Source organism: Aethina tumida, chromosome 6 (assembly GCF_024364675.1).
Source record: "Aethina tumida isolate Nest 87 chromosome 6, icAetTumi1.1, whole genome shotgun sequence".
In the NCBI taxonomy this organism is placed as follows: Eukaryota; Metazoa; Arthropoda; class Insecta; order Coleoptera; family Nitidulidae; genus Aethina; species Aethina tumida.
Genome location: NC_065440.1, coordinates 15,394,326 through 15,409,680, shown reverse-complemented (window position 1 = coordinate 15,409,680; position 15,355 = coordinate 15,394,326). Strand labels below are relative to the sequence as shown.

At 27.1% G+C, this 15,355-nt stretch overlaps 2 protein-coding genes across 22 annotated transcripts in view; one reads left to right on the top strand and one right to left on the bottom strand.

Moving 5' to 3' along the window:
• Window positions 1-15,355, top strand: part of LOC126265848 (uncharacterized) — a 209,776-nt gene that overhangs the window by 84,299 nt on the left and 110,122 nt on the right. The gene's annotated exons all lie outside the window — the stretch shown is intronic.
• The window catches only part of LOC109603907 (zinc finger protein 135), a 138,111-nt gene that overhangs the window by 71,180 nt on the left and 51,576 nt on the right, over window positions 1-15,355 (bottom strand). Inside the window, exon 1 of one of the 19 annotated variants that reach the window (XM_049968710.1) lies at window positions 5,472-5,855. The exons of the other annotated variants lie outside the window; for them this stretch is intronic. The gene's annotated coding sequence lies outside the window, so the exon portion shown is untranslated. Of the gene's footprint in view, window positions 1-5,471; window positions 5,856-15,355 lie in introns of those variants that run through there. 19 annotated transcript variants of the gene reach the window in all.

Here is a 15,355-nt window from a genome sequence, read left to right as displayed (position 1 = left end):
ATGTGTAGTTTAAACATACATTATTATGTTAAATAATCGTTTTTATTTTAAATTTTTTAAATTAGCTTCTGACTGCACTTTCTATATTTTTTTTCTAGAAATCCTCTGACACTATTTTTTTCTAAAATCTTGAAAGGAACTCTTAATTAATTAGTATGTGTAGTTTAAACATACAATTTTATGTTAAATAATCGTTTTTGTTTTAAATTTTTTAAATTAGCTTCTGGCTGCACTTTCTATAATTTTTTTCTAGAAATCCTCTGACATTATTTTTTTCTAAAAACTTGAAAGGAACTCTTAATTAATTTGTACATGCAGTTTAAACATACAATTTTATGTGAAATAACCGTTTTTATTTTAGATTTTTTTAATTAGCTTCTGGTTGCACTTTCTATAATTTTTTTCTAGAAATCCTCTGACACTATTTTTTCTAAAAACTTGAAAGGAACTCTTAATTAATTAGTATGTGTAGTTTAAACATACAATTTTATGTTAAATAACCGTTTTTATTTTAAATTTTTTAAATTAGCTTCTGACTGCACTTTCTATAATTTATTTCTACAAATCCTTTGACACTATTTTTTCTAGAAACTTGAAAAGAACTCTTAAGTAATTAGTATATGCAGTTTAAACATACAATTTTATGATAAATAACCGTTTTTATTTTTAATTTTTTAAATTAGCTTCTGCCTGCACTTTCTATATTTTTTTTTTCTAGAAATCTTCTGACACTATTTTTTCTAAAAACTTGAAAGGAACTCTTAATTAATTAGTATATGATGTTTAAACATGTTATGATAAATAACCGTTTTTATTTTAATTTTTTAAAATAGCTTCTGGCTGCACTTTCTATAATTTTTTTCTAGAAATCTTTTCACACTATTTTTTCTAAAAACTTGAAAGGAACTCTTAATTAATTAATATATGCTGTTTAAGCATTCAATTTTTACATAAATAACCGTTTTTATTTTAAATTTTTTAAATTAGCTTCTGACTGCACTTTCTATAATTTTTTAAAAAAACTTGAATGGAACTCTTAATTAATTAGTATATACTGTTTAAATATACAATTTTATGATAGATAACCGTTTTTATTTTAAATTTTTTAAATTAGCTTCTGGCTCCACTTTCTATTTTTTTTTCTAGAAATCCCATAACACTATTTTTTCTAAAAATATAGTGATAGTAAAACTTCATTAAACATAAAATTTTATGACAAATAACAGATTTTATTTTAATAAATCAAGCTGCATTTGTAAATTTCTGGAAGCTTCCTGTTACAATTTTTTCCTACTATTTGACAGATAAATTTAATTAAATAATAGTTGCAGTTGTAATATATAATTTTATTGCAAATAAACGTTTTTATTTTAAATTTTTTCAATTAGTATAAGGCTTCTTTTTGTAGAATAAATATAAATAACTGCATCTCTTTTATTTTTATATTTTTAGAATTGGAATTCGACTGCACTTTCCAGAATTTTTTTCTAGAAGTTTACTGTCATAACTGTTACAGTTTTAAATTAAAATTTTCACACAAAAATGTGTTATTTTTCAGATTTTTCTTAAAATACTTTGACTTTAAAAACAAATAATAGTAAAAAAAAATTAGAATATTTTATATAGAAAAAAAGGTCTTATAAACCTAGCCTAAAGAAGATCTGAATTTTCAAACAATTTCCTTGTACAAACAATCCAAACTACCATCAACAACCGTGCCATTACCATTAAATTACCATTCGCAGCATATGCACAATCATAAACAAAAATCCCCCGTCCGCACAAACGCCCGGCGACGAAAAAAATCGGGGCCGCTTAATGTTTTCCTGCGAGAACGGGGGTTGGCCGCGATAGCGATCTCGGAAGACGCGGATAAGCCGTAATTTAAATTAGACCGTGGCATTTTTTTTATTTCGGGTGTGTGTGTGTGTGTGTGTGTGCCGATGCGGCGAGCGATAGCGAAAAATATGGAACTAATTTTTTTTTCGCTAATGGTCCTCTTCCCGCCGATAATCTAACGAGATCGCAATCTAATGGAAAAAATCGTGTTTTATGCATCTTTTGTGCCACAATTTTCCGGAGCGATCCGATGGGCGTTCGCGTTTATTGCATATTTATGAGTGGACGCGGTGATTTTTGCATTGCCGTTCCATACAATGCCCATTGTTTTTGTTTACTAATAACAAATTAATCGATAGAGGACGGACCTTTAATTACTTACTAAACAAGGTGCTTGTTTAGATGTATCCTTGGAAAAAAAAACGTCGGACGTTTAATGTATGGGAAAACGGACAATGTACACATTCCATCCCCGTTTGGTGATGGTAAAAATGTGTCGCCTGGCTATAAAATTGAGTGGATCTTTTAAATAATCCGGGCTGTAAAATGCATATAAAACTTAAAGATTTACGATGGTGGTGGTGGTGGTGGTGGTGTTTATCTATCGGACGATAAAAGTATAATTTACGTATTAACTCACTTGGTGAGGTTTTAATATTATAAATATTATTCAGTATGTCAGGAAGTGGTTGAAATTTATTTAACTGATATTACTTTGATATGATTTAATTAATGATTAATAATTTATCACTCAAAATATATTAAGCTTTTTATTACTTTACTTTTCTGATATGGTTTTAAAACTTATTTACTATCCTTAAATGTTGTTTACATGAAGTCTCTATCATTTAAACCCACCTTAATTTATGAAGTTATTTTTAAATGAACAATAATAAAATAAATGGTTACTGAATTTTATCTTGTTATAAATGAAGGGATTTTAGAAATTAGAGAGGTAAAATAGGAACTACTAAATTGAGTAAAATTATTTGTATAAATTAATACGAAAAGCATTTAAATAAAATGTTTTTAGAATACAAAAGATAAAGAAATATTTATTTTGTAATTTAAAACTTGTCAGTCAATAAATACGAATATATGAAATTAGGAAACTTCATTATTATCCCTTAAATGTTCCTTACAAAAAGTCACCATCATCTAAACCCATTTTAATTTATGAAGTTATCTTTAAATGAAGAATAATGTAATAAATGGTTTGTTATTGTATTTATCTTGTTATAAATTAAGGAATTTTAGAAATTACAGAGGTAAAGTAGAAACTACTAAAGTTAAATAAAATTATTTGTATAAATGAATACGAAATGCAATTAAATAAAATGTTTTTAGAATACAAAAGATAAAGAAATATTTATTTTGTAATTTAAAACTTGTCAGTCAATAAATACGAATATATGAAATTAGGAAACTTCATTATTATCCCTTAAATGTTCCTTACAAAAAGTCACCATTATCTAAACCCATTTTAATTTATGAAGTTATCTTTAAATGAAGAATAATGTAATAAATGGTTTGTTATTGTATTTATCTTGTTATAAGTTAAGGAATTTTAGAAATTACAGAGGTAAAGTAGAAACTACTAAAGTTAAATAAAATTATTTGTATAAATGAATACGAAATGCAATTAAGTAAAATGTTTTTAGAATACAAAAGATAAAGAAATATTCATTTTGTAATTTAAAACTTGTCAGTCAATAAATATGAATGTTTAAAATTAGGAAACTTCATTATTGTCCTTAAATATTGCTTACAAGAAGTCGCCATCATCTGAACCCACCTTAATTTATGAAGTTCTTTCTTTAAATGAACTATAATAAAATAGATGATTTGTTATTGTATTTTATCTTGTTATAAATGTAACAAGTAAACAGGAACTACTAAATTGAGTAAAATTATTTGTATAAATTAATACGAAAAGCCTTTAAATAAAATGTTTTTAGAATACAAAATATAAAGAAATATTCATTTTGTAAATATAAAACTTGTCAGACAATAAATATGAATGTTTAAAATTAGGAAACTTCATTATTGTCCTTAAATATTGCTTACAAGCCATCATCTGAACCCACCTTAATTTATGAAATTAGGTTAAAATGAAGGAATTTTAGAAATTAAAGAATTAAAATAGAAAATACTAAAATTGAGTAATTTATTTGTATTAATTAATATGAAAACTGAAAAAACAAGTGTTTTTAGAATACGTAAATTAAAGTAATATTCATTTTGAAATTTCAATCATTAATTATAAATATTATTCATTATTTGAAAAAGTAATATTAATTTTTAATTATATTATTTTAAAAAACTTTGTAATTTTAATTGTTTTTAAGTGTAATTTAAGTCATATCTCGTGAACCTACCTTAACTTATAAAGTAGTGCTTTAACGAATAATAATTGAATAATATTTTTGTTATTGACCATGGTTTTGCAACATTCACATAAATAAATAAAATAAACAAGCATATCAACGAATAGTTGTTTTTCCATTCATCAAAATAATGTTCATGTTTTTAGTTTCTATGAAGTAATACTTATTATATCTCCAATTTATTTCTTCTAAATTAGCGATACCAAGACGTGTGATTAGGAAGTCGCCAACAATCGTCGAAACACACCTTTAACCACTAGATTGGCCCCCATTAAATTTCGCACATGCAAACCACAATAGGCCTCCGTTTTCTCGCGTCCCAACCCAATATTTACGAAAAAGAAAAAGTCAAAAATGGCCATAAATTATTGCTAACGTTGTACCCACTTAACTCTATACGTGTAAAACCATAATATTTATGATATAATAACGCCAATTACTCAATTACACGCCTGTTATAAAAACTAATAATAATTGCTGCGACTAATTGTTCAAATAATTTATTAAAATTACCGTCACGGCCAGCAAAAAAGTCATAGAGAGAGAGAGAGCAAAAATGGGGAGACGTACCACGGCGACCCGACAATTTTGCAGATGCCCCGTTGTTTCCGAGTAAATCGCAGAAAATTAATTAACGCCGCGGAGTTATTTGCAAAAAATCCTGCCGGAGTGAAAGTTTCCTATGAATAAGCCTAAGTTACACTGTAACAGAACCTCCCAGACGAACTCTTGAAACGGTGCTGATCACGAATTTGTGCAGGCAACAACGCGGACAAGAGAGATTTCTTTGGTTGTTATGATGGATGAAATCGTTGGGCACTTTTTCTGTGGGCTATCCGATTGAACGGGGTTGGGAGGTTTAATTGTAGACTGACGTCAGTTTGACGCTGTGACGTAAGGGCTACCGTACATAAAACTGCTGGTGAAATGTGCTCCAGTGAAGTTTGAAAATGTTATTTCACCGTTATCTGATATTTGGTTAGTCTAGAAAAACATTCGTCTACTTAGTGGCGTTTATTCAAAAACTCTAGACAAAAATAAAGGCAAATGAAGGTCAGATCTATCGAAAAAAACACGTAAAAGTGATGACATGATTTTGTATCATGACCTAGACATGCTGCACTTGATTGGGACCCATATTTACTAACCGACATGATAATTAATTAAAAAAAATGCACCGACCGAGATAAACTTGTTGAACACGGAAAACAGATGGAACGATTAAAAGCTCCCCAACACACGTACCTTTTTGCCAGTCCGGTTTTGTCTTGTTGTTGCTGGTGGTGAAATAAAAATTCGGTGTGCACGTCCAAAGACCCGGAGCCACAATGAACCCCCGATTCGAATTTAAAATTGAGGCGATTTTTTCAAGGCTTGGCTATTGGATGAACTTGGAACTCTGGTTTATCTCGGATAAATAAACGTTTTTCCGAAAAAATCCTTGTTTTTATCGACGAATAATAATAATTCAGTTATCGCATTTCTATAATTGCGACATAACATTTGACCCCATCATTTTTTCGAAACTGCACCAAGAGACTGCGCTGTTACCAGTTTTATGAGGTCGGGGGATTTTGTGTTGAGGCATTGATCATGTTTTATTTTTGAAGTTGTTTATGAGAAAATTCCATTTTTTGAAGGTCCTTTCTTTTACATTTTCGGTTGAATTGCTCAGAAGAATCTTTCAAATGTTCCATAAAAGATTTTTTACTAAGAATCCTATTTTTTTTATTTACTTCTCTCATTGTATCACCAAAAATTTATTTTAAAACATGACATAAAAAATTGTTTCAGTTTGACTGATATGATTTTTACTGAGTATTCTGTGTTTTCTACTTTAAATTACACTGGATCAGAATATCTATTCACTAAAAAACTATTTTGAAACATTTCACAAAAGATTCTTTAGATGTGTCTGAGTTGAGGAGTTTTTAAACTGAGAATTTCAAGAGAAGAGGCTCAAATGACTATATTTTATTGTACTCCAAAGGTGTAACTGAAAATATTGTTTCACTTTGAACTAATACGATTTTTATTGAGTTTTCTGTGTTTTCTACTTTAAATTATATTGGATCAGAATATCTATTCACTAAAAAGCTATTTTGAAACATTTCACAAAAGATTCCTTAGATGTATCTGAGTTGAGGAGTTTTTAAACTGAGAATTTCAAGAGAAGAGGCTCAAATGATTTTATTTTATTGTACTCCAAAGGTGTAACTGAAAATATTGTTTCACTTTGATCTGATACGATTTTTATTGAGAATTCTGTGTTTTCTACTTTAAATTACACTGGATCAGTATATCTATTCACTAAAAAGCTATTTTGAAACATTTCACAAAAGATTCCTTAGATGTATCTGAGTTGAGGAGTTTTTAAACTGAGAATTTCAAGAGAAGAGGCTCAAATGATTTTATTTTATTGTACTCCAAAGGTGTAACTGAAAATATTGTTTCACTTTGATCTGATACGATTTTTATTGAGAATTCTGTGTTTTCTACTTTAAATTATATTGGATCAGAATATCTATTAACTAAAAAGCTATTTTGAAACATTTCACAAAAGATTTCTTAGATGTGTCTGAGTTGAAGAGTTTTTAAACTGAGAATTTCAAGAGAAGAGGCTCAAAATGACTTTATTTTATTGTACTCTAAAGGTATCACTGAAAATATTGTTTCACTTTCAACTGATACGATTTTTACTGAGTATTCTGTGTTTTCTACTTTAAATTACATTTGATCAGAATATCTATTAACTAAAAAGCTATTTTGAAACATTTCACAAAAGATTTCTTAGATGTGTCTGAGTTAATGAGTTTTTAAACTGAGAATTTCAAGATAAGAGGCTCAAATGACTTTATTTTATTGTACTCCAAAGGTGTAACTGAAAATATTGTTCCGCTTTGAACTGATACGATTTTTACTGAGTATTCTGTGTTTTCTACTTTAAATTACATTGGATCAGAATATATATTCATTAAAAAACTATTTTGAAACATTTCACAAAAGATTCCTTAGATGTGTCTGAGTTGAGGAGTTTTTAAACTGAGAATTTCAAGAGAAGAGGCTCAAATGACTTTATTTTATTGTACTCCAAAGGTTTAACTGAAAATATAGTTTCACTTTGAACTGATACGATTTTTACTGAGTATTCTGTGTTTTCTACTTTAAATTACACTGGATCAGTATATCTATTCACTAAAAAGCTATTTTGAAACATTTCACAAAAGATTCCTTAGATGTATCTGAGTTGAGGAGTTTTTAAACTGAGATTTTCAAGAGAAGAGGCTCAAATGACTTTATTTTATTGTACTCCAAAGGTGTAACTGAAAATATTGTTTCACTTTGATCTGATACGATTTTTATTGAGAATTCTGTGTTTTCTACTTTAAATTACACTGGATCAGTATATCTATTCACTAAAAAGCTATTTTGAAACATTTCACAAAAGATTCCTTAGATGTATCTGAGTTGAGGAGTTTTTAAACTGAGATTTTCAAGAGAAGAGGCTCAAATGACTTTATTTTATTGTACTCCAAAGGTGTAACTGAAAATATTGTTTCACTTTGAACTAATACGATTTTTATTGAGTTTTCTGTGTTTTCTACTTTAAATTACATTGGATCAGAATATCTATTCACTAAAAAGCTATTTTGAAACATTTCACAAAAGATTCCTTAGATGTATCTGAATTGAGGAGTTTTTAAACTGAGAATTTCAAGAGAAGAGGCTCAAATGACTTTATTTTATTGTACTCCAAAGGTGTGACTGAAAAGATTGTTTCACTTTGATCTGATACGATTTTTATTGAGAATTCTGTGTTTTCTACTTTAAATTACACTGGATCAGTATATCTATTCACTAAAAAGCTATTTTGAAACATTTCACAAAAGATTCCTTAGATGTATCTGAGTTGAGGAGTTTTTAAACTGAGATTTTCAAGAGAAGAGGCTCAAATGACTTTATTTTATTGTACTCCAAAGGTGTAACTGAAAATATTGTTCCGCTTTGAACTGATACGATTTTTACTGAGTATTCTGTGTTTTCTACTTTAAATTACATTGGATCAGAATATATATTCATTAAAAAACTATTTTGAAACATTTCACAAAAGATTCCTTAGATGTGTCTGAGTTGAGGAGTTTTTAAACTGAGAATTTCAAGAGAAGAGGCTCAAATGACTTTATTTTATTGTACTCCAAAGGTGTAACTGAAAATATTGTTCCGCTTTGAACTGATACGATTTTTACTGAGTATTCTGTGTTTTCTACTTTAAATTACATTGGATCAGAATATATATTCATTAAAAAACTATTTTGAAACATTTCACGAAAGATTCCTTAGATGTGTCTGAGTTGAAGAGTTTTTAAACTGAGAATTTCAAGAGAAGAGGCTCAAATGACTTTATTTTATTGTACTCCAAAGGTGTAACTGAAAATATTGTTCCGCTTTGAACTGATACGATTTTTACTGAGTATTCTGCGTTTTTTACTTTAAATTACATTGGATCAGAATATATATTCATTAAAAAACTATTTTGAAACATTTCACAAAAGATTCCTTAGATGTGTCTGAGTTGAGGAGTTTTTAAACTGAGAATTTCAAGAGAAGAGGCTCAAATGACTTTATTTTATTGTACTCCAAAGGTTTAACTGAAAATATAGTTTCACTTTGAACTGATACGATTTTTACTGAGTATTCTGTGTTTTCTACTTTAAATTACACTGGATCAGTATATCTATTCACTAAAAAGCTATTTTGAAACATTTCACAAAAGATTCCTTAGATGTATCTGAGTTGAGGAGTTTTTAAACTGAGATTTTCAAGAGAAGAGGCTCAAATGACTTTATTTTATTGTACTCCAAAGGTGTAACTGAAAATATTGTTCCGCTTTGAACTGATACGATTTTTACTGAGTATTCTGTGTTTTCTACTTTAAATTACATTGGATCAGAATATATATTCATTAAAAAACTATTTTGAAACACTTCACAAAAGATTCCTTAGATGTGTCTGAGTTGAGGAGTTTTTAAACTGAGAATTTCAAGAGAAGAGGCTCAAATGACTTTATTTTATTGTACTCCAAAGGTGTAACTGAAAATATTGTTTCACTTTGATCTGATACGATTTTTATTGAGAATTCTGTGTTTTCTACTTTAAATTACACTGGATCAGTATATCTATTCACTAAAAAGCTATTTTGAAACATTTCACAAAAGATTCCTTAGATGTATCTGAGTTGAGGAGTTTTTAAACTGAGAATTTCAAGAGAAGAGGCTCAAATGATTTTATTTTATTGTACTCCAAAGGTGTAACTGAAAATATTGTTTCACTTTGATCTGATACGATTTTTATTGAGAATTCTGTGTTTTCTACTTTAAATTACACTGGATCAGTATATCTATTCACTAAAAAGCTATTTTGAAACATTTCACAAAAGATTCCTTAGATGTATCTGAGTTGAGGAGTTTTTAAACTGAGAATTTCAAGAGAAGAGGCTCAAATGATTTTATTTTATTGTACTCCAAAGGTGTAACTGAAAATATTGTTTCACTTTGATCTGATACGATTTTTATTGAGAATTCTGTGTTTTCTACTTTAAATTACACTGGATCAGTATATCTATTCACTAAAAAGCTATTTTGAAACATTTCACAAAAGATTCCTTAGATGTATCTGAGTTGAGGAGTTTTTAAACTGAGATTTTCAAGAGAAGAGGCTCAAATGACTTTATTTTATTGTACTCCAAAGGTGTAACTGAAAATATTGTTTCACTTTGAACTAATACGATTTTTATTGAGTTTTCTGTGTTTTCTACTTTAAATTACATTGGATCAGAATATCTATTCACTAAAAAGCTATTTTGAAACATTTCACAAAAGATTCCTTAGATGTATCTGAATTGAGGAGTTTTTAAACTGAGAATTTCAAGAGAAGAGGCTCAAATGACTTTATTTTATTGTACTCCAAAGGTGTGACTGAAAAGATTGTTTCATTTTGAATTGATACGATTTTTACTGAGTATTCTGTGTTTTCTACTTTAAATTACATTGGATCAGAATATATATTCATTAAAAAACTATTTTGAAACATTTCACAAAAGATTCCTTAGATGTATCTGAATTGAGGAGTTTCAAGAGAAGAGGCTCAAATGACTTTATTTTATTAATCTAAGTTTTTTACTAAGCATCCTATATTTGAGTTTGATTCAAAAAATTTTGGACGAGTCTGAGTTGAAGTTTTTAAACATCCAGTTTAAAGGGAAGAGACTTATTGTAGTTTAAAGATGTACTTTCCGATGAGAACGTTAACTTTTGCACTTGACATTATTAACATAATCTGTAAGAGTAAATAGATTTTATTGTATTTTTGCTTGCCTCCCCACCCCCACGCAAATATTTATTTTCTTAATTGACTAATGGTGTAAAAATAGCGTAAACTATCTAATTCTTTAAATAAACCGTGCCGTGCAACAAAAATGCATCGCGGAAACTAAAAATTGCGTTGCATTAAAGCGGATTGCGTCGGAGCGAAATCCGTTTTAACGTGTTTTAACTTTGCAATAATAAATAAGCGATTAAGATTATTACTAATAAAGCGACACGATAAATTAGCTTAAAGCCAAAAGGAACCGAATTACCATAATTTCCCAATGTGTCGGGGTCTGTGCAACGCGGATCGAACCAGTTTGGAAATGAGCAAATGGGAAATTGCAACAAAGCACCGCACACAGCGGCAAAGGCGGCCGCTAAAAGTGTGCTAAATAATAAAATAATAAAAAACAATATTTCCTGAGATAAAATAATTGGCCGGTAGAAAGTTTCTTTGCCGGCTAATTACTAACAAGGCTAATAAAACGGCAACAACGTTTCCAAGTCGATCGTTCAGGGAAAAATTGTCGGTGTCGGTTTTAGCGATTTCGCGGCGGATTTTCGCATGTGTGCCGCCTCGGACCGACCGAGTGGGGCGCCTATTTCGGTCGGGGAAATCGAAAATTCGTTATTTTTTTTTTGTTTTTTGTTTTTCGGTCGGAGCTGTCGGGATCGACGCGCGCCGCATCTGCAAGTTAAAAATAATATAAAACTGCACTTTGCAGTTTTCTAAATTTAAAAATATCGTTTCGGTGTGCCGCGGCGAATATAAATAATTGCACGCCGCTTAGAACCGACCTGGACCGGCGAAAAAAGTCGGGGGAATCAGGAAATGCGCTCGTGATGCGTGTGAGGAATGGTTGAGGTTTTAAATAGAAGAAAAAGTTGAATTTAAGTATAATTAAATGGTATCGCAAATCATTAAATTAATGATAATTATGAAAAACAACAAAATTAAAAATGATTTTTAAATAATAGCTAATCTGTGTTTGATTTTTTACTACTTTTTTGGAAATAAAATTTCTTAATTACTTAATAAATATTTAAAAATTCATAAGTTAATCTAATTTGATTAAATTATAGAATTGCTAAGTAATGGAATTTAATAATCAAGACAAATAGTATCAGTTTAAGCATTTTTATCAATTATTTTTAAACCATAGTTTAGAAAAGTATTTTCAAAATTACTGCAAAATTATAAGAAATTAAAAAAATATCAATAATTTATCAAATTATATTCAATTCAATTTTTAGTAAAATACATAAATTCTAAAATATTGTTTTATTAAATTAAGTTTTTGTTTAAAATTATAATTTAAAATATTTAATTATTTTTAAACAAGAAATTGATCAAGTTTCAGCAGGATTTTTTAGAATTTCCAGTCAAGAAATTAATACTGTAAATTAAATATTTATATAATTTGTGAAGAAAATCTTCGTTAAACAATTTAATTTAATATAATTAATAGATTTGATTAAATTTTTAATAAAAAAATAAGAAATCAGTAATAAAAAATGTTTTTATATTAAAATACATGAATATATTAAACAAAGAAAAAGAATTAAAATTATATTATTTTAGTTTCAGCAGAATTTTTTAGACTTTCCAGTCAAAAAATTGGAAAAAATTAAAAGTGTAAGTTAAAAATTTATAAATTTGTAAAGAAACTTTTGTTTAACTATTTATTTTAATATAAATAATAGATTAGATTAAATTTTTAATAAAAAAATAAGAAATCAGTAATTAAAAAAATTAAATTATTTCAGTTTAATCAAATTTTTTTGAATTTCCAGATAAAAAATTGGAAAAAATTCATACTGTAAATTAAAAATTTATATAATTTGTGAAGAAAGCCTTCGTTAAACAATTTAATTTAATATAATTAATAGATTTGATTAATTTTTTAATAAAAAAATAAGAAACCAGTAATAAAAAATGTTTTTGTATTAAAATACATGAATATATTAAACACAGTAAAAGAATTAAAATTATATTACTTCAGATTCAGCAGGAATTTTTAGAATTTTCAGTCAAAAAATTAGGAAAAATTAAAACTGCAAGTTAAATATTTATAAAATTTGTAAAAAAAATCAATGTTTAACTATTTAATTTAATATATATAGTTAATAGATTCGATTAAATTTTTAATTAAAAAATAAGAAATAGGTAATAAAAAAATGTTTTTATGAATATATTAAGCACAATAGAAGAATTAAAATTAAATTATTTCAGTTTAATCAAATTTTTGTTTAATTTCCAGACAAAAAAATGGAAAAAATTCATTCTGTAAATTAAAAATTTATATAATTTATGAAAAAAATCTTCATTAATTTAATATAATTAATAGATTTGAGTAAATTTTTAATAAAAAAATAAGAAACCAGTAATAAAAAATGTTTTTATACTAAAATACATATTTTTAATAAAAAAGTAAGAAATCAATAATAAAAAAAGTTTTTATATTAATGTATATAATTATATTAAACACTGTAGAAGATTTAAAATAAAATTATTTTTGTTTAAGTAGTCAAAAAATTGGGAAAAATTAAAAATTTATAAAATTTGTAAAATCTTTGTCTGAAAAACTAAAAATTAAATAAATTAGTGAACAACATATAAAATTGGAAATATGAAACATTAATATTTTATTATTAATTAATCTTAATAATGTTGTGATAATTTTAAAAAAATGCCATAACTGTATTAAAATTATAAAGTTATTAAAATATTTTAAAAATATTTGTTGAACTGTAAATTATAATTTAATAAAAATATATTAAACATTATAAAATAAATTGATATAATTAGGTATAATAAATATATTTAATTGTACGAACGTTTTATAGAGTCGAACATTATATATATATATATATATATATATATATACTTCCGCTTTATTATAAATATAATTATGTATGCATTTAATAATTCTTTTTTAACGACGAAACCCATAAAAATGTTGACTAGTCGACTCGAAATAAAAATAACTGTTCGTCCATTATCGAATAACGATCGTTGCGAAGCCTTTTGTCGCGGACAATTTAAATAAGTCGACGGCGATAATTGCGACTCCGGCAAGTATGCCGGAATTGTATTAAATATTAATTCAGAATGAGTAATTAATCTAGACGGCCACCGCATTTATAAGGAACAGTTAAAACATCGAAAATAAAAGCAAAACCGGCCATCGTGAGAAATCTGCCTCGATCTTTCCGTATTAGCTTGCCCGGCATAATTTAAAATAACAATAAAAAAACTGGTAGTTTATTATTATTATTATTATTGAATAAAATTATCATTTTAACGAGCGGCTATGGGAATTCGCCGCCGTGTTCCAGTCCATAGGATTCGGTTCGTGGCGGTATTTTGAGGACGTACTACATTTTTTTACATGCGACGTTTAAAAATTGTTTACTTAAAATTGACGTCACCGTTCGGGCGCCAAATTCAAAAAGTGGCAGAGATAATGACGTATTTTAACGGTCGGAATCAGGAAATTTGCTCGACGGAATTTTATGAACCGTTCCGCACTTTTTCGCAATTATCTGTTTGCCTAACGGCACTCACCGGTTTTAATGCCCGGGCGTTAAAAAGTCCGCCGATAATTGTTTGGCCAGCAATTAATCAATTAATCATTTTCAATGTGCCGCGATTAGAATGGCGCATTCGGACGGCACAACAGATTCTCCGTCGTACGAATAATTGTTTGTGCGTGCACGTAATGTGTGTACGGTTGTTTTTTTATTTTATTTTATTCATTTTTTTGTTGTTGCCTTTCTTTTGATTTTCGCGGCGTGAATCAATTCGTGCACGACATAAAACAGCAAATGCACTTAAGATGTACCGAATGTTTTTACGCCGATTTTTGTTTAGAGGCTTTTAAACAAATTGGACGGTGCTATTTTTACTGGATTATTAATTTAGTGGAATAAATATTTGCGTTGGGTAATTTACAAAAATATCGTGTTGAATGGATGCTGTTAAATTGCTGTGATGCTGTGGAAATTTTTTATTTTTTTAATATTTAATTAATAATATTAATAATTGTGAATTTATTTTGTAAAATGTATAAAAAATTAATTTAATACATTTTCCTACATTAAACTTGTAAAAAAAATTATTTTTTCATTAATTATTGTAGATTTTTGTTAAAATTGTTAACAAATAAAAATAATTAACTTGAATGTTTTGACTAAGAAGTTTTTAGAATTTTGACTCTTGTAGAAAATTAATATTAAATAAATTATTCTGTAAAATATATAAAAAATTCATTTAATACATTTTCCTCCATTAAACTTTTAGAAAAATATATTTTTACATTATTTATTGTAGATTTTTGTTAAAATTGTTGACAAATAAAAATAATTAACTTGAAAGTGTTGACCACGAAATTTTTAGAATTTTGACTCTTGTAGAAAATTAGTATTAAATAAATTATTCTGTAAAATATATAAAAAATCATTTAATACATTTTCTTCCATTAAACTTTTAGAAAAATATATTTTTCACATTAATTATTGTAGATTTTTGATAAAATTGTTAACATATAAAAATAATTAACTTGAAAGTTTTGACTACGAAGTTTTTAGAATTTTGACTCTTGTAGAAAATTAATATTAAATAAATTATTCTGTAAAATATATAAAAAATCATTTAAAACATTTTCTTCCATAAACTTTTAGAAAAATATATTTTTCACATTAATTATTGCAGATTTTTATTAAAATTGTTGACAAATAAAAATAATTAACTTGAATGTT